This window comes from Petaurus breviceps, unplaced genomic scaffold (genome assembly GCF_028583685.1).
Source record: "Petaurus breviceps papuanus isolate PSGF00001 unplaced genomic scaffold, PetGlider_PUasm1.0 151, whole genome shotgun sequence".
NCBI lineage: Eukaryota > Metazoa > Chordata > Mammalia > Diprotodontia > Petauridae > Petaurus > Petaurus breviceps.
Genome location: NW_027185712.1, coordinates 31165411 through 31186202, shown reverse-complemented (window position 1 = coordinate 31186202; position 20792 = coordinate 31165411). Strand labels below are relative to the sequence as shown.

At 35.8% G+C, this 20792-nt stretch overlaps 1 protein-coding gene and 1 pseudogene across 1 annotated transcript in view; one reads left to right on the top strand and one right to left on the bottom strand.

Moving 5' to 3' along the window:
* Window positions 1-20792, bottom strand: part of ADCY2 (adenylate cyclase 2) — a 586315-nt gene that overhangs the window by 189857 nt on the left and 375666 nt on the right. The window lies entirely within an intron of this gene.
* The window catches only part of LOC138153114 (protein diaphanous homolog 3 pseudogene), a 10004-nt pseudogene continuing 5862 nt past the window's right edge, over window positions 16651-20792 (top strand).

Genomic DNA, 20792 nt, shown 5'->3' with positions numbered 1-20792 from the left:
GCTTTTTGGAGGGCAGTTGGGGTTAAGTGACTTGCCCAAGGTCGCACGGCTAGTATTTGTGTTAAGTGCTTGAAGCCGAATTTGAACTCAGGTCCTCCTGATTCCAAGGCCGGTGCTCTATTCAGTGTGCCACCTAGCCACCCTGAAACTATGTGTTTTCATATAGTCAGGGAGCTAAAAATGTTTTTTTTAATTATCTTTAGAAAAAAGTTTCTTTGCATTTAAATATGTGGAAAACAATTTTAGCTCATGGGCTTACAAAAATATGTGAAGACCCCAACAGTAGATCATGTATAGGCAATTTTATGCCATCTATGCTACAAACATGGCAGGTGAGTCATTTAAAGTAGCATATAGGTTGGTGACAGCTGCTGTCTTCTTCTAAACCATACCCTAGAAATAACATCAGCATTTGTCTGTTCCTCCTCCAGACTCACGAGTCAGGGTCTAGAATTCTCCCTCTCTTCTTTTCAGAACCAGCACATGCCTAACTGGTGGAAGCTTGTAATCTTTACCACTAGTATCTCCTATCCACACAACAATATGCCAGAAGGATGCTAATATACTTCTAGTATCTTAGTTTTGAAAATGTACTAACCTCTAGAATAGCACAGACTCCCTGTAGGCAATTTCTGACATTGTATTCTTGTACACTAAAGAGGGTCCAACACCTTGTATGATAGGCCAGTTATATTTAAACCGTCTTGCTTAGCCCCAAAAAGGAAGGGGCTAATAAATGTCCCTTAAATGATTCCTGCAACTTTGCCCTTAGCCCAGAACACATTCTTATAATACCAAGGACTAGCATTTACTCTTAAACCCCTTTTTGTCATGGCTAAAGAGTAACATAAGTTTATTAGGACAGAAGTGGGGCTTCATTATTTATCTAAAATAAGTTGAATCTTTAATGGTGCTTTGCATTTCCAGAGTCAAGGGAAAAGCTTACATGGTTTTTGGAGTGAGTGATTCTGTGACTGGGTTTTTTTGTGTTGTTGTAGTTCATTCCTTTGCCTGCAACCTTTTTATACAGAGAGTTTATGGAGATTTTTTTTTTGTAATGCTCAGTTTACCACAATTTAATGGTCCCATAAACATTAAGTGTTGGTTTTACCTTGAAGAATCATTTCTGGTTTACAGGGCTCTGGCAAACTGAATGTTGCAGACTTCCAGTTAAAGCTTAAAGAAATAAACAGTCTATTCTTGGCAACACAGATACACAAAAGCACCTGCAATAAGGCAAAATCTGGGGAAAGTGCTCAGCTATATCCTCAGGGTAATTTGGGGTTTCCAGACTCTTATCTTCCAAATCCACAGCTCCTGCAAAGCTTTGCTAAAACTAAAACAAAACAGAGTTCTCATCTACCTTCTTTAAAAATAATTATATGTGCATATTTACACATTTTGTATATATCTATATATACATGCATAACAGTTTTTGTGTATAAGTGTGAACACTGATGCCTTTGGTCTTGTCAGCTCATTTATTTTCTTTCCTCCTTTCCCTTAGTCTCAGTAAGGAGGAAAGAAAATAATAATAATAATAATATATATATATATATATATTATTAGATAAGTTTTTGGTACCAGATATTTTTCTTATATTTATATGTCCTTCATATGTCCCATTATATATGTAAATAAATATATTTAATATTTTGTCCTAGTAGTCCCTCACCTTTCTGTCACAAAGAAGATACATGCCTACCCTTTCTTTTTTAAAATAAATTTATTTTATTTTTAATTTATGGAATGAAACAAACATTTCCATAACCTAGTACAATAAAAACTCTGATTGCACATGAAACTACAAATCTACTATGTACAATTTGTTGTTCCTTTCAAATATACAACAAAATTATCATGTAAATTTCTTTTTTTTTCTTCTGTAGCCACTCACTTCTCACCCTAGAGCCACCATTAGACACAAATAGGTGTGTGTGTGTGCATGAGTGTGTGTGTGTGTGTGTGTGTGTGCGTGTGTGTATAAAATTATTCTATACATACTTCTATTTACCAGTTCTTTCTCCGGATGCAGATAGTGTCTTTCTTCACATGTCCTTTATAGTTAATTTGGGCATTTATAATAGTCAAAATAACTCATTCATTCAAAATCATTCTTAAAACAATATTGCTGTTACTGTACACAATATACTCTTAATTCTGCTAATTTTGCTCTTCATTATTTCACGCAGGTCTTTCCATGTTTTTCTATGATCACTGGACTCATCATTTCCTATAGCACAGTAGTATTCCATCACAATCATATTTTACAACTTGTTCAGGCATTGCCAAAACCACAAAGAGGGCTGTTATAAACATTTTAGAACATATAGATTCTTTTCTTTTTTCCTCTAATTATCTTTGAAAATAGAACTAGTAGTGATATTGCTGGTACAAAAGGTATACATAGTTTAATAACTCTTAGGCTAACTCTTAGGAAGTAGCCAGTTTCAGATAGCTCTTCAAAATGGTTGGATCACTTCACAATTCCACCGACGAAGAATTAGTATCTCAATTTTTCCACATCCCTTCTAATGTTTGTCTCTTCCCTCTTCAACAATTTTAGCCAAGCTGGTAGGTATAAAATAATATCTCAAGATTGTTTTAATTTCCATTTTTCTAATTAATAGTGATTTAGAGCATTTTTTTCATATGGTTATGAATTGTTTTTATTTCTTCACTGAAAAACTTCCTGTTCATATCTGTTGACCTTTTTGCAACTGGAGAATAACTCTAATCTAATTTTTAAAAAGTTATTAAGGGGAGGGCAGCCAGGTAGTACAACAAGTAAGAGCACCGGCCCCAGTTTCGGGATGACCTGGGGATCGAATCCGGGCTCAGACACTTAGCACCCACCCAGAAACACTTGGCCATGTAAACTTTATCAAGTTACTTAACCCCAATTGCTTAGGGGCAGCCAGGTGGCTCAGTGAGTAAGAGTACCGGCCCCAGTGTCAAGATGACCTGGGGATCGAATACGGGCTCAGATACTTAGCACCACACCCAGAAATAACCGGCCGTGTAACCTTGAGCAAGTTACTTAACCCCAATTGCTTAAAAAAATGTTATTAAGGGGGTGCCAAGATGGCAGCATAGAAGCAGGAAAACTCCATGAGCTCCCCCCATAACAACATCAAATGCCTATAAAATAGGCCTCTAAACAAACCTTAGAGCTACAGAACCCACAAAGTGACAGAGAGAAATAAATCTCCCACTGAAGGCAGCCCAGCAGGCCAGCAGGAAGGGTCTATCACAGCACACTGGGAGTGGAGCCCTGCCCCATTACCCTACAGTTTTAGCCTCAGGGCATTCCAGACCAGCAGCAACTGGAGCAGACTTTGGGAGAGTGGATCACCAGCACCTGTGGCTGTTTCCAGAATTATCAACCCATAAATGCCAAAGGCAAAGTAAATGGTCAGTGTACACTTTCAGAAGAGAGGGATTGAGAGTGCAGTCTGGCCTCTGCCCCCAGGGCGAGAATGTGAGAAGCAGTGGAGGTGCTGTGGTCATGCAGTCACTGCCACCTGGCTGGTTCAGAGCTCCTTGCCTGCAGATTGTGGGGGGAATAAGCAATCATTCTGTGGGGTAATCACTCTTGCTTTAACCTTCTTGGATCTGGATTGCTGTCTTGGGTGGAGGTTCTGGGGTATGTGACCAGGTGCCAGAGCCTGTGGAGGTTTCTGAGAGGGTACCCAACTAATATCTCTGGCAGTTGAGAAAACCCCAGAAATTTGGGACAAAGCTCTCCTCTCTGGCTGCAAAGTTCTACTGTGGCAAAAAGCTCAAAAGTCAAGTAATTGAGTGGCAACATGAACAAGCAAAGGAAGAAAGCAAGCACAGCAGTCAAACCTTAGATTCCTTTTTGGGGGACAAAAAGTATCAAAGCATGGAACAGGAGCAAGACAACAAAGTCAGAACTCTTGTGCCAAAAGGTTCCAAGAAAAATATGAGTTGGTTACAGGCCATGGAGGAGCCCGAGAAGGATTCTGAAAGCCAAGAAAAGAGAAGTAGAGGAAAAATTGGGAAGAGAAATGAGAATGATGCAAGGAAATCATGAAAAGAGAGTCAACAATCTGATTGAAGAAAATAACAAGTTAAAAAATAGACTAACTCAAATGGCAAAAGAAGCCCAAAAAGCCAATGAGGAGAAGAATGTCTTAAAAAGTTGAATTTGCCAGATGGAAAAAAGTTATTAAAACAAAAACTTCCCAGTTAGTTGCCCCAGGCCAATTCCATGTTTCTTCTGTTAGGTGTCTACCTCAGAGATCAGAGGACCCTAGAAGGTGTCACACAACTTAAATCTGGCTTTTTCTATTTGAGACCTTGAGGGACCCACTAAAACTGTGTTTCTTAGATGACAAACTGACACAACTCAATGTAAAAGCTAGGGTCCCCTTCAGAATCTCTCTGTCAATAAGTATGAAACTCCCTAGGCTTTCTGGAATTGCAGTGGAGTTATGGGGTCTGGGCTACATAAACCATACAACCTATGTACCACAATAAGAATTCACACTATTCTGTAGGTGAAGTTGCAGTAGACACTGCTAGGAATGTCACATTTTAGGGAGAAGTAGCAAGTCATTGGGTGGCTTCTGGGGGTCATTCAAGGGTTCATGTAACTTCCTCATTTCATGTTGCCTATGTGGCTATGCATGGTTTTTTTTAATATAGTGTAATTATCATGTATTTAATGACAATGGGTTGAGTGATGCTATATCTGTCTAGATGATGCATGTCTGACAATGTTCACTGTGGGTATTTAATAAATGTACATGAATAGAAATATTAATATTTTAGTGACATATAATAACAGAGAGAGAGATCAGTAGATTAGGAACATTGATTGACTCTGACTTCCCTGGATTACTGAATGTCTTGCTCAGACTTCTAATATCAACTTAACTTAATTTTACACTTGAATATGCTGAGCAATACTTATATAAAGCCAATACAAACTGATCTGAATCATGTCCTTTATCCTCACTGCTGACTTAAAGAAGCAGGATTCATGAAGGAAAGGTATAATGGGAATCTGCCATTGACTCTCTCTCTCTTCTATCAATCCATCAAATGTTCAAACTGGGATTAATGATCCTGTTTTTAGGGGGAAGCAGAGGTGGGCTGGGGCAAGGGATGTTATTCTAATATTTTTAGTAGTGAGCCTCAGATATACTATGGTATAGAGGCTCATTTTCTAGTGTGTTTCTAATTTGCTTCTTCCTGGAGAAAACTCTTGAAATATAAATCCCCTTTTCTCTGTGGGGTTTTTTTTTGTCTTTTTGGAGGCAGGGCAATGGGGGCTAAGTGACTTGCCCAAGGTTACACAACTAGTAAATGTTAAGTGTCTGAGGCTGCATTTGAACTCGGGTCCTTCTGCCTCTAGGGTCGATACTCTATTCACCTAGCTGCCCTTATTTCTGGTATTTCTTAATCAGATTCTGATCATCAGAACGTATCCTTTACAATGGATATACTTTTTAAATCAATCAATATATATTTATTAAGTGCCTATTTTGTGCCATGCACTGTGCTAAGTGCTAGATGTGTTATGTTTAGTTTTCAGTCATGTCCAACTCTTCATGACTGCCATTTAGAATTTTCTTGGCAAAGATACAGGAGTGGTTTTCCATTTCCATCTCCAGCTCATTTACAGATTAGGAACTGAGGCAAACAGGATTAAGTGACTTGCCCAGGGTCACACAGCTAGTAAGTGTATGAGACCAGATTTGAACTCAGGTCCTCTGGACTCCAGGCCTGCCACTCTATTCACTGCAACACCTTGATAAATCTGTGCTAAATTTGTACATTTTTTTGTTTAGGTAAGTTGTGCAGTGTTGCCTTTTGAAATAAACACTGCTGGGGTGGTTAGGTGGCACAATGAATAGAGCACCAGCCCTGGAGTCAGGGGGACCTGAGTTCAAATGCAGCCTCAGACACTTGACACTTAACTAACTGTGTCACATTGGGCAAGTCACTTAACCTGAATTGCCCTGCCCTTCCCCCTCCAAAAAAAGCAAAAAAAAATAAACACTGGCTAAATAATTTTTTGGGGTTGAACAGCTAGGATGCTATGATTGCTGGCCATGGCTCCCAGTCTTAAGAACATCCTTTTTTTCCCCAAAACCATGCAAGGTGGAGGTAGAGAGAAAGAGCAAACAACAAAGAAAAGACTTAGGAGTGAAGTGCTATAAATAAAAAAAATGGTAGGAAAATAAAAACATTGCAGTTGTCATGCCAGAACTACCAGAAGCTAGGAGAGTTGGTCAGAATCCTGGTAACTAGAGGAAAGAAGAGGAACATATTTACTTGTTGAGTTCACAGAATGAAGTTCATAGATTTGTCCGGGATGGATGGCAGTCTGGTTAAGTAATGGAATGGGAGTGAGCAGCAGCTGTCATCTTTTCTAGAAGGAGTTGCAGGCTTCAGCTGTTCTTATCACTTGTTCTTCGATAAGGTAGAAGAAAGTATTTCCAGATTGTTCCCCCATTCAAAAAACCAAACAGCAACAACACCCAAACAACAACAATAATTCAGTGCTGCTGAATAACACTGCTAGAAATCATTGTTTTTCCTGTCTCAGTTAGTAAATAATTAAGCCTTGGACCTGAATTTTCTGTTATCCTTCTCCATAATAATTTATATCCCTAAAATATGTATCATTATCCCATCATATGAATCATTTTTTTTCTGCTAAAATCCCTTGCAGGACTTTTGGATATTGCAGAAGGACCACATATATTACTCTTTGCAAGTGCTTATTGATTGGATGACTATATCTAGATATCTAGGTGTTGTGTCAGGATAAATTCATTCTTGGTGTCTGTTCATAATAACAACAATGAAAATGTTATCCATGGCTACACTAGAAATGAAGGGGGGGGATAAGCATTTATATAGTGACTACTATGTTGCAGACACCATGATAAGTGCTTTTGGTACATATTATCTCATTTGATCCTCTGATAACACTGTGATATAGGAACCATTTTACAATTTTGGAAACTGAGGCAAATAGACATTAAGTGACTTGCCCTCGGTCATATTGCTAGAGATAAGATTTGAATTCAGAGCTTTTTGACTGCAGGCTTAGAGTTTTATCCAGCTGGTATTTCCAGCTACCTCTAGAAATCCAATGGTTTCCAAAGTTCAAAAATCAAGTTGGGAACCAACATCAGTGACACAAGATGTGTTGTGAAGAGCCAGTGGAATAAAATCTGGAAGTGAGTCATTTAACTAGTCCCTTTCTGTCCATGTGTCTATATATCCACCTATCTGGAACTGTTTTATGGTACCTGCTCCCCTTCATTTCCAACTGTGTTGTTAAAACCCAGGTTATGAAATCACAACAAAGCTATTCCTGACCTTGTAAAATAAAAATTGCATTTCCAGGGAGAGGCTATGCTGTAATTATAACAGTACCCCCTGGCCACAGTGCCTTTATTATCTTCAGATTTGAGATAACTTTTTTTCTGAGTTCCTAAGAGTTTTTTTTTTTCTTAAGGCCCTCTCGGTATGTTGTAACTAAAATGTCTAGAGTGTTTTAATTGAGTTCCTCAATGTAACAAAAAAAGATGGTGACAAGATGAGCCTGCAGATCACAAAACAATGCCTTGAGTTTGGGAGCTTTTTAGAGGTATAATACATGCTGCCTCTCCCAAACCTAACTTTGGTCTTGTCTGAAAGTAGCAGAAAATGATAAAATTTCCTGGGATTTGGAGACATATTGATGCTGGCTTAGAAGGTAACAAGGAAGCCCAACATAATACATATGACAAAATACTTATCAGTAGCAATATTAATACTTTTACAAAAAACATAATACCAAGAGGGAAGATGAAAGTCACCACTAGAAATACTGATTAAATAACAATCATAAAAGAGGAGGAAAAAAGAGACTATAGTTGATTCATTTCAGACTAAGGTACATCAGATAGTTGGTGATATTATAGAAGCCCCAGATGACCCACATCCCAGGCTTCCTGTTCTTTTTTATTCTGCAATCAACAATTAGGGCAAATGAGATTTATTATTCCATTTCTCCTTCCATCTTTCTGGCCTGTTATTTCTTTACTATTTCTAGTGATGACTGTCCAGCTTACTTCCTCTTGGATTTTATGTTGTTTGTAAGTATTAATTCGACCACTGGTAAATATTATGTCATACATTTTTGTACATATGCCTTATCTCCTTTATTGGATTATTGGTTCCTTGAAGGCGATGACTTTGTTCTTTTTTGGTCTCTGTATCCCCAGTACCTAGCAAATTTCTTTGTACTTAGCAGCAGGCTAGTAAATATTTGTTAAATTTAAGTGAAACATGCATAGCAAATATGGTTGTATAAACATGGTCTAAGTTCTTAGGTCTGCTGTAGTGGCACCAGATATTTGGGACTAGGCCAAAAAGTGGTTATTTGGAGAATGTAGTGCCCAGGATTGTATAAAAGCTTCTTGATGCCTCAAGCTAATTTTTATATTGTTATATAATCAGCTTAAATATTTAATCAGTATATTTCCATAATCCTGATCGATCCTGGCATGATACTCATTTATGTAGTTTTGTCTATTTTATTAGCTGATATTCAAACCAAGGATAGTGAAAAATGTTTAATAAATTTTGTTTTATTCATAATTTCAGATGGGTATCTACTATACTTTCACATTCACAGAAGCTGGGGTCAGGGAGACTATGGTTTTATCAGCAGAGGGAATGGTTGGGTTAGAAAATTCCTTCTAACAATGTGGGGAGTTAATAATCCCTGGAAGTTGTCTTGGCAATTAACTAAAACAATAAGTTGCAGAGAAGACAACTCCCCGCATCAGCAGTTAAGTGATTAGTGCAGTATCACACAGTCAGTATGTAACAGAGTTGGAATCTGAATTGGAGTCTTTCTAGCTTTGTGATTGACTCTGTATCTACCATGTAACACTGTTTCTCTACTCATGTCCATATATAGATGAATTTGCATAATTACTACAAATACTCACATAATTTGATGAAATAGTCATCTCACAGATGTAGATACTTCCTCCATTAATCCATCCTATCCATATCTGACCATTCTTTATGATTCTTGCTAATTTAATATCTTCCTTTAAATTTGCCCCAGGACATTCATTCAACATATGGAGGGCCTTCCTCTAGATCTCTTAATAGTGTATGAATACCAGTAGAACTATCACCACCTGTTGTTGCTTGAGTAGGCACATGATAAATAGTTATTGAATTGAATTGCCTTCTTGATGTGACCAGGCTAACTTCTTTTCCCCCCAGACATATACTTCTCTGATATGTTTCAAAACACCCCAGCTAAGCAACTTCTCATTCACAATATATGGCAGCCTACTCACACTTCTCCATTATTTTTTGAGTGTTCTTAGCTTAAATTCTTTGGAGACTGTAGAAATTCCATTACACATATCAGTGTTATGGAAAACTAATATTGTTAAAAAGATGATCTTTGATTCTACTAAAAAGGTTCATTGAAAGATTTGCAATCCCCCTGGAGAATCCAGGTTTCTATATTTGTCCTGTTTAATTCTAGACGCTGTTCATAATCTATTTGTAGTGTATATCCCAGATATATGGTTTAACAGGCCCCTTCTATGGGTAGTATATACAACTGCATGCACAGTGTTCTCTGGACAGCAGACATTGCTTATCCATTTATTTGGATTTTCCTGTGTGGATTGTTAGGTCAAACCAGTAATGGTGTTTCCATCTGTACAAAAAATATTATAAACATCAACCACATCACTAAAATAGTATTATGTTCTTTTGCTAAGTACCTCATGCAGGTATTATTACATCATTAGGAAAGAAAAACCCTGGTCCCACAAGTGTATTGTTACAATAGGTGGGACAAGGTCATAGATATTTAAAGGCTCATTGGCAAGTGTTGCTCTTAGAAATCACAAAATAGCATTTTTAGCACAAAATGCCAAGGGTTTCCAGCACATACTGAAAAGTAGACAAGCATCTTGATATCCACTTATTAAGCTCCTTTGGTTCTAATTTTAAGGAAGGTGGAACACAATTAACTATTTCACAAAGAAAGTTAATCTGGGCAATACCAAGTTCTTGAATAAATGAAAATGGGACATGCACACATACACACACAGAGCAGACACATTGGTTCTTGCCAATTTTCGTTTTAAATTACATAGTTTCTGGGAAAGTTAAATAATTGTATAGTATTTTACTGGAACTGAATTCAATAGAACCAGCAGCTGCTCAGAAAAAGAAGGAATCAACCTCCATGAAAAAAATCAGCAACACTCTCCAAAGTTAAAGCACATCACATTCATTGTAGCATTTGAGTAATTGCTAGAATTAAAAATCTAGGCCAAAAAACAATGTGTTAGACAAAAAAATTTTCTGATAGAAAAACTGAGGTATTCAGAAGTCTCAGTCAGTGTTATATTATTAACCCATTAATGTCTCCTTAGCTTTTGCTTTCCAACAGAGGGAATATCATCCTAAATGGATACACTTTTCCCCTTAGATTCAAAAGACATTTCCCTATATATGTGTATATATATATATATATATATACATATATATGAAGTAAAAAGATAAATACAGTATGGTTCAGTAGTAGATAAATCTCATATGAAATAGATTATAGGAAATCTGATATGCAGAAAATAGGTTAAAAAAAACAGGAGAGAACACTCAGGGAATGGGAAGTTCAGTTTCTGAGAAACAGCAGTTTTTGGATTAGCTGCCCATATTTGTAGAAAAGAGTATCAATCCAGGGCACCTAGTGAGTACTGCTGGATTGCTGTTGTAGTTGATAAGGAAATATTTTATAGAGTGACTGATATCAATCTTTATAAAACTGGAAGAATGTCTATTTGGGAGACTCAGAACCCATCCAGTATATAATTGTGCACTCTGGGCCAGTGGCTGGGGGATGGGGAGAGGAAGGTCATTGGTTGTACCTGAAAGTTCTATCATGATCTTCATTCTAAGAGAAAACTTATTTCTAATTAACTCTTTCTTCCCTCAGTATGAGATGTTCATCCCAAACTGCAGCTACTAGTCTATGAGTTACATCTTTCTATTCTAAATCTCTTTGGAAGAACTCTGATCAATGCAAAGTCCAATCATGATTCCAGAGGACTAGTGATGAAGCATGTCAACCATCTCCAAACAGAGAGGTGATAGACTCCAGATGCAAAATAAGATATGCACTATTGGAGACAATGTGATGATTTGTTTAGTTTGGCTATGAATATCTTTATAAGGGTTTTTTTCTTTTTCTTTTATATTGGGAGATGATGGGAAGGGGAGAAAATATATGGTTACAAATTGAAAAACAGAATGAAAATAATGTTAAAGGAATAAATGGCTAAGAATTTTGGTCTCTTATATGGATGTCTCAGTATACTGAAAAAATAAAGGTAGGAATTGTGGAATCTTAAATGTCTTACCCTTATGATCACTACCCAGGCCAGACACCTGGTATTCAGAAACCATGTCAAGAACAGCTGTGTGGGCACTGGCATTGAGCTCCAGTTCAACCACACATCCAAGTGAACTGCACATGTGTTTCACCTCCTTCAAGAGTCTAACTATGAGAAGGAACACTGAGTACATTGACAGAGGAGAACTTGCCAAAAGGTAAAAATATAAATAAAAGCTAGTCACATCCTCCCTCCTGTTTGTGCATCCCTTTCATTTCTCTCCAAGGCAGTGGAAAGGCAGGTTGGCAAAATATCAGAAGGGGTCAGGAGGCACAATCAGGGTTGGTTAGATAATGAAGGGGTAGCCATTACAGTTTCATTGCTTCATTGCCCGTCTGGTTGTCAGTAAGAAGAGTCAGTGGGAGATAGAAAATGAAATTATCCAAAATGTTCACTTGCTCTTCATGATATTGTTAACAGGGTAAGAGAGCTTAGGCCACTCCTTCTTAATCAGTTCCCAGTTAGACATTTCATAGCGTAGTTAGCAGTCCTTTGCACTGGGCTGAGTAATTATCTCTCCCTCTATCAGAAAAAGACATTACACTACTCTCTACATCAGTGGACTAGTGTCCATGATGGGGTGATATTAAAAACATAATTAGTCGCTGAGACTACTCTTCTAAGTTCCTTCCCTAAAAGGGCATTTTCAGCATTTTAAATTTCAAGAGTAGGAGAGGAAGGTGGCATGATATTTCATGGCCCAAGGAACTATTTCCTGTTTCAAAATTTCTAAAATGAGTTTTAAACACATTTTCAATTAAAAAAAAGAACCCTGTGTTTTACGCTTATCCTTACTTTATTTAAATATGATAATATGCCATTGCTTTTTCTAGATGATGACTACTTAATACCTAGGCAAATGAAGCCTTATTAAAATTTACCTCTATAAATTGCATAAAGCATATGAAATGAGAAAATCTTTCCCTAACCCCCAGGATCAAGAAATTAGGATATCAGCATCTGAACAACTGGCAGCACTGTTTGGCATTAATAACAACATGTCCTTTTGGCTGGTATGAATTGGTATGCATAGCAAGCACAAGGTAAACTGATCCATCACCCAACTGGCAGCATACTATACACTGTGACCTTAAGCAATCAAGCGTGAAGTAAGAAGGAATTCATGTCTCATCAAGTTCCAGCACACTTTCTCCTTCCTTGACCTTGTTACTGTCTCTCTTATTCTTCTTCAACCTCTCCTCCCCTACCCCTTTAACTTCCAAATTCCTGTCAGCAGTCAACAGGAGTAAGTAATCAATTTGAGGTCAGGGATATGAAGATACAATGTTATGTACCTTTGAAGCTTAGTTGGGTTTTACGTTTTACCCAATATAATACAGGTGACCATTGTGGTTAATTAAATGCATTATTTTCTCATCTTTCTTAGCTTTGGAGATAATCTAAATTGAATTAGTTCAAAATTATCAAATCAGTTTACTGATTCTCCTCCTTTTCCCCATTAAAGCAGTCTCAAACAAGTTTTTTAGATTTAAAAATCGAACAAATACTTTTAAGACCATGACCAATGAATAATATTTCGGGCCACAAATGACCCAGTTAATTCCATTTGTCTGGGTGACACATTGGGACATGAAATTTATCCTGAACAAAAGTAAACATTTAAAATTCATGCCAGTATAAGAGACCAAAACAGGGTCATGATTGTTTCTTCAGTGTATAATGTTGAAGTAGCTTTAAGGAAGCTATCTGACTTTCTGAAATGCTTTATGATTATGAATTAATTAAGTCCAGTTTTAGTGTACATAAATCGTAGAAAGGTTTCAAGGTTTCTCACTATTCAGTCATAAATATAGCATTAACTATGAGAATTCATCGTGAAAACAATCCCACTGTGTGTAAAGGAAATTATGAACTGTTAAATGAGAGACTGAAGCTTCCTTTGGAGCTTTTTTCCCCAGATGCCTCTCTATAATACATATATACATGTATGTACATGCATGTATATATGCATGTAAGTACCCCACCATATACATATATGTATATGTATTCAACAATGTGATGATAAATATTTAAAAATTGGCTCTCCAAAATAAAAAAAAAGCATACATAATTAAATTTTAATTTTGATCTGCATTATTAACATTTTCTCCATTTTTTTAAGCCTACCTAATCAACAATGTAATGATTGGTTCAGAAACCTTGGTTGTAGGCATTCCAACAAAAGGGTAAATATATATCTAGATTTACACTTTCTTTGCCTTGTCTTTCCCTATGATAGATACTGTCAGTCCTAAGTGTGTTAAAAACAACAGGAATAACCCCTTACTTGCAATTAATTCAATGTTGTCCTTAGATTCCATGAAGAATTGATTAGATTGGAAGTACAATACTAAATCAGACTCATGGTATGTCCTAATACTGTCTCTTTCTATGATCATTTTGTGCCTTCATACTTGGCATCAACTCCAGTGGGTTAGGAATATAGTTCCAAACAGCTATGGTTTTAATTGAGATTTCCATCCAGCACAGCTCATCTCAGGTCCCATTTCTTACATGAATCCTTTCTCAATTTTCCCCAGTTTGAGTGTTCTATCCCCTTTAAATTACTTAGTGTTTAATTATCAGCTTACATGCAACTCTCTCATAGAATCTAAGCTGCTCAAACACAGGGACAATTGTGTTTTTATATCTGTATCTTATTGCATAACTCAATGCCTTACACCTAATAGGCATCCAAAAATGTTTGTTAAATTGAATTACATTTATTTTTCTTTTAAAGCCCTTATTAACCACCTCTTGTTTAACCCTTTTCATATCTTTATTACAATCTGGGTTAGAAGCACAGCTATTTATTTGTTCTAAATAAACTGAAATCTGCACCATTGAAAAGGATTTCCAATCAAGGAGATCCCAAATCCATTTGAGTATTTACATAATAAAAGAAAAATAAAATACTGCTACAACTATAAATGAATTATAGAGGATTATCATCCTAATGTCTTCAAAAGTTTCTTTTTATAAGTAAAATAACTCAATTATCAGTCAGTTGGCTGATATAAATGCAAATTAATCTCAAGAAAATGATGTAAAACATTATTTTGACCCAAATATAGACTTCAGTTTTCAATCATATTTGCATGGAATAAAACTAGAATATGATACATAATTGATACTATTTTTCATTGCAAACCTCTCTCTCCAATTCATATATACATACATGTGCATGTATATATGCATGTAAGTACCCCGCAATATACACATATGTATTTGTATTCAGCAGTATAATGATAAATATTTAAAAATTTACTCTCCAAAATAAAAAAGCATACATAATAAAATTTTAAATTTAATCTGCACTATTAATGTTTTCCCCGTTGCTTTTTTTAAGCCTACACAATCAACAAAATAATACATTAATTTGATTTCTAGTTATTTGCCAATTTCTGAGGTGTAACTGCTTAGCTATTATAGGTATACTTGGGTGGCTTGGTGGCTCAGTGGATAGAGAACCTGTCCTGGAGTCAAGAAGACTTCATCTCCCTGAGTTCAAATCTGGCCTCAAACACTTACAAGTTAGTCACTTAACCCTGTTTGCCTCAGTTTCCTCATATAGAAAATGAGCTGGAGAAGGAAATAGCAAACTGCTTCAGTATCTTTGCCAGGAAAACCCTAAACAAGGTCAGGAAGAGTTGCACAGGACTGAAAAATGACTGAACAACAACAATTGCTCAACCTGAGAATTTAACAATCAGTTCTTGTGAGGCAGTATGAGCTAATTCCATTGTGTGTGTGTGTGTGTGTGTGTGTGTGTGTGTGTGTGTGACTCTGTCTTGTGACATTTGGTAAGGCATAGGGGTGGGGAGGGCAAAGGAGGTTTAAGTTTTTGCCTTAAAGTTTGGTATATACTTGGGAGTTGGAAGATAAAGGAAAAGAGAAAAGCAATATGGTGTGGTAGAATGATTTGAATCTTGACTAGGCTGCTTTTACCAACTTTGTGACCTTAATTAAGTTGCTTCACCTCTCTGAGCTCAGAGAATCATGACATAGTACTGGTAGGGGACTTTAGTTACCTGGATTTAGGGTAGCAATCTCTCTACTCTGAAACCAAGGCTCCTGGTAAATTCTTGGCTTGTTTTACTGATTATGTTTCATGCTTGAAACATATTAGTCTGCCTGTCACAAGTTTCTTTCTAATCCATTACATCATCTGCTCAGCCATCAAAATGATATTCCTAAATGTGATAGTAATGGAATATAAAGATTCCCCTGTATTGGCTTGGTTTTCAAACTGATTGTGTTAAAAGCCAGAGCTTGTTAATCCCACCTGTGGGATGGACTTGTTGATGTGAAAAGAAAGTCTTGAGCTGGGAGGAGCTGGTGACGTAGATTTGGAGAGACACAAGAGAGAGGCAGAAGAACTTTTTGGAAGCAGCACCCTCCCAGCTCAAGACTTTCTTTTCACATCAACAAGTCCATCCCACAGGTGGGATTAACAAGCTCTGGCTTTTAACACAATCAGTTTGAAAACCAAGCCAATACAGGGGAATCTTTATATTCCATTACTATCACACTAAAATATAGGTCGGATCATGTCACCCTCCCCCAACTCAATGAACTCCAGTGGTTCTCTATTGCTTCCAAGATCAAATTCAATCCTCTGTTTGACATTCAAAGCCCTTCAATACCTAGCCCTCCCAGACATGAAGATAATTTTGATACTTCCACTCAATTTAATCAGTATTTACTCAGTTCATTGTGATTGATTTAATGACTATCAGTGAATATATTAGTGAATTAAGCAGAATAAGATTAAGTTTGAGTTAGTTATGTTAGTTAATGCTGTTAGAAGAGTTATGATTAATTAATCCACCTTGTATTTATTTATCCTATAGATTCATGTTGTTAGGTAATTTCAAGGATTTATTAATACTACTCCCTCTTCTAAGTGTACTTTGCTTGAAATAAGATTCATAAGCCTTGCTCCTATGATCACTAACGTCACTCCTAAGTGACCTTTGCTTTTAAAACCACAACTTCCTTGGGTCTTAGGATACTGCTGGACAAATACTAGTGTTAGATGGCCTAGGGAAGGTCTAAGACCTTGATGACAGTCTTAGAATCTGTGGAAGGTTCTGAGATGTTGTGACCAGGGTCTTGTAACCTTTGGAAAGCCCCTGCTAAGATGTCCTGCAGTTGATGGACTGTAGTTAGTGGCCTGTAGATGATGACTTATGAAAGGCCTACTGACAAAGTTTTTGTGATTGATGGACATTACCATTGGCCAATTATGGGAGTACCTCCGATTCTGAACATTGGTAAATCATAGGATTCTCTATGCTTCTGAGAGAAATTCCCAAAGGACTAGGGTACCTTCCAGGGACTCCCTGAAGCTTAAGATTTCTTAGCTCCTGTGCATAGGGGTCCTTGATGGTGCAAAGGTTCTTGAATCCAATTGATGAGTGACTACCAGTCTCCCTTAAAATGAAGGAATGATGTACACTTGACCAAAGATGGAGTATCCATCTGTGAAAATACATCTATATACATCAATGTATTTATATATCTATAATCTATTTAGATATTGTAGAGAAAATCTGATTAAGAGAAATTTATACTAAAAAGGCACTGGGACAGAGATAAATACTGGTGTATGTATATATGTGTGTGTGTGTGTGTGTATATATATATATATATATATATATATATATATATATATATATACAGAGAGAGAGAGAGAGAGAGAGAGAGAGAGAGAGAGAGAGAGAGAGAGAGAGAGAGAGAGAGAGAGAGAGTTAGATAATATGGAGGGTAGCACTAAAAGGCACAAAATATGGAAGAGAGAACAGGTTTCTTGAAGTAGGGATTATTCCACTTTTTTGTATCTCCAGAATCTAGCATCATTGCTAGAAAACTAGTAGGTGTTAATATGTAGTTTTTAAGTGATTGGTTATTGAAAGTTGTTTATAGGAAACAAAATGTGAGGAGAGAGGAATAAGACCAGTGGCCTTACATGATGATTCACAAATACACAAAATAAACTAAAGATACTAATGCAAAGAGGTAAATGGGTTTTCACAGATATCACCAAGTCTTAATGAAATATAGAAGAAAATATTAAGAAGTACTGAATATTTTTTAAATTCTGTGTTTATGATGAGGAAAAAAAAGTGGGTAAGAAGGCAACATGGAAGACAATGGTTGAAGATCAATCAGAAAAGATAGTGTCATAGAAGTATACTAAATATTGTTGATACAGAAGGCAGAAATAGATGATGAATTTGTAAAACAGACTATAACCTTAAAGTAGAATCATGACATAGTACTGACAGGGGACTTTAGTTACCTGGATTTAGGGTAGCAATCTCTCTACTCTGAAACCAAGGCTCCTGGTAAATTCTTGGCTTGTTTTACTGATTATGTTTCATGCTTGAAACAATGGACTAAACAATGAGAGGAACTGACAGTCTGGAGATGATTCTGACCAATAAAAAATGTTTTGTTTCTGAATAAGAAAAAAAAGGAAAATCTTAGGAAGAAGAGAAGTGAACATTCTAATTTAAATTCATGATAGAGGAGAAAGAATGATTTACCTCCCTAACTAGAAATCTTTTAATGAAAGTCATACAATTTCTTGTTGAGAATATCATAGAGAAGATTCCTGCTCAGATATGGTTTTAACTAGATGGCCACTGAGGTCCTTCCTGACTATGATTCTAAGAAGATGTGAGTAATGGAAATTACTTATATAGAATTGTGAAGCACCATTTTGATTTGTATACTTGAACTGTACAATCCTTACATGAACATCACCTAGCAAAAACTTTCAATTCTTTCATAGTGAATTTCAATTAATTTTATTCAAATTATATATTTAGTCTCATCCTGAAATTACAAGTACACCCTTATATGTTAAAAAGAATGTGGGGCATATATTATGAATTTGAACCAAACTGGCTAGAGGAAAGGCAACATTTTTAATGTTTAAGGTTTTTCCTGAGTCCCCTGAATTACCTTGTAGTGACTCATGATGCACATGAGCTTCTAGTATGTGAGGTAGGAATCCTGTGGAGAATTTAAATGATATGGATAAAACCATATAGGCTGAAAAGTGTTCCTTTGGATGGAGAGATTGCATTGATGAATTATAGAAACAATGAAGTATTTAATTGTGTTACATTATGACTTTTGTGAGAAGGAATTTATAGTCTATGGATTCATGGATACCTTTCTCATTGTTTAATTAAGATAAAATATTCCAAGGCATCTTGAATAATCTATGCCCTCCATGCAATTTTGAAATTTTTCTAGTATAACTTTTGTAAAAATGTTACAAATCCTTTTTTTCATGTTCAACACAAATGCAAACTGGTACTTTTAATACAAATGGACCTGTCCTCTTCCAACATCCCTGAGTTCCAAATCATTCCAAAGTTTTGAGGTCACAGAATCAAGTTATATAGACTTTGTGGTTAAATGTTGGGTCAATCCTTTTTTTCTTTAACCCCCCTTGAAATTCTCAGTCTCTGTAGGAAAGATACCTGGGGAGGGAAGAATGAGGACATGGTTCTGCATCATTTGGAGATATGGTCTGCAGTCATCCTACTGTATATATGCATAAACACATATATGTAAAAAAAACCTCATCCAAATTAGTAAATGTACTATCAATGAAATAGCCTTATCCATAGACATATATTTGTGTACATATGTATATATGTACATTTACTGTTGCATATATCTATAGTCTATAATCTATTCTGTTGTAGATATGCATCTACTGCTCTATATATCTCTTGGTTGGGTACCATGTTTTGTGGATTATATGAAAATGTAATACATTAAAAGTTTAAAAACAATTCTAGTAACTAAGAATATTTGTTAAGCATGGTTATGTTCTAAAAATTGCTATTGTCATTTTTATTTTCCACTTCTATTCCCAGAAGTAAATTCAAGTCAAATGCCAAAGTAGTTAATAATGTGAACAGCTTCTATAGAAGTTCCCTATAATTACTATCGTTTTTTAAAAGAGAGTAAATAACTTGCAACACATGATTAGGTGTTCTGTATAATTACAAAGACTGAAGCTCAAAACAGGTGTTTTATTATAGCAAGCTTATATATTCTTCACTCTGACAAAGTTATTTCAAGGTAAATTTTTAAAGTTGAAATTTAACACAACTTGCAAATGCCTATTTACATATAAATCTTGCATAAATACATTTAAATAAGTGCATGATACTTGGAGGCTATTAGAAACTAATCAAATATCTTCTAGATCAATTTTGAATTTTGCTTCCAACTCATAACAAAATGGGTTACAATGCAGATTTTCTTTAAACTAGCAAACTAAAATTAACAGATATCTTCTCTGTCTATCAGTGCATTGAATAGTTTGTTAGTTGCTTAGAAGGCTATGCTAAAAGTATAATGTGTAATGGTCTCCAAGTGCTTATTAATTAGAGAAAAAATTATATAAATAAAATAATTTAAAATAGGACAAGACTAAACATATACATGTATTGCTAAAGTATATAAGATTCAAATACAATTTTGGAGTGAGTTTATCATCTGGAAATTTTTAATTGTCATCTTTGAGAATTAAGAAACTGAATGGACTATGAAAATTTCTTTGCTTTGAGTTAACTGTCAAGGAAAAAGGGTTTAAAGAGATATTTCCTTCCAGAACAGAGTTTATCTCATCCCATGGAAAAGTATGTGATGGAGAAGATATCCTAAAGAGTAATTGACTTTGACTGCCATCTTGAGATAATTGAATCGTCAGATTAAGGAATCAGCAAAAGCACTTAAGGGTTATAGGTAATATTGGGCTATAATCTTTCTCACAGTTGATACTTGTTGAAATACCCAAATGTGTCATGCTATTGCTTATTATAATATTAAATATTAATAACTAATATTTAAAAAACATTAGTAAATATTAGTTTACTTAATTAAACATTGGTTTACTTAAGCCTATAAGAACAGCCAGTATGAGGTAGAGAGATGAAGGAGAGCATATGGGGAAATAATTTTTTATCTGATAAATTTATAAACTGGGGATAAGACTCAGATCTAAATAGGTAAAGACAGTATTAATATTTTCTAATATATAAGGAAATAGTAGAACATACCTCTTGATTTTCTTAGTACCTAGATAGAGAATTAATAATGAAATGGACTAGCAAAAGCTACTTAGTGTGGGAAAGTCATCAACAAACACTGCTATACTGAATGTGTCATTCAAAGACAAGCAAAATAAATCTGGGCTACAATATTATAGCCTTTAAAGGAGGAAAGGATTTCAGCAAGTAGAAGGGAACAGATGGGGAAAGAGAAGGAAGGGAGGGAGAAGGAGGGAGAGAGAGA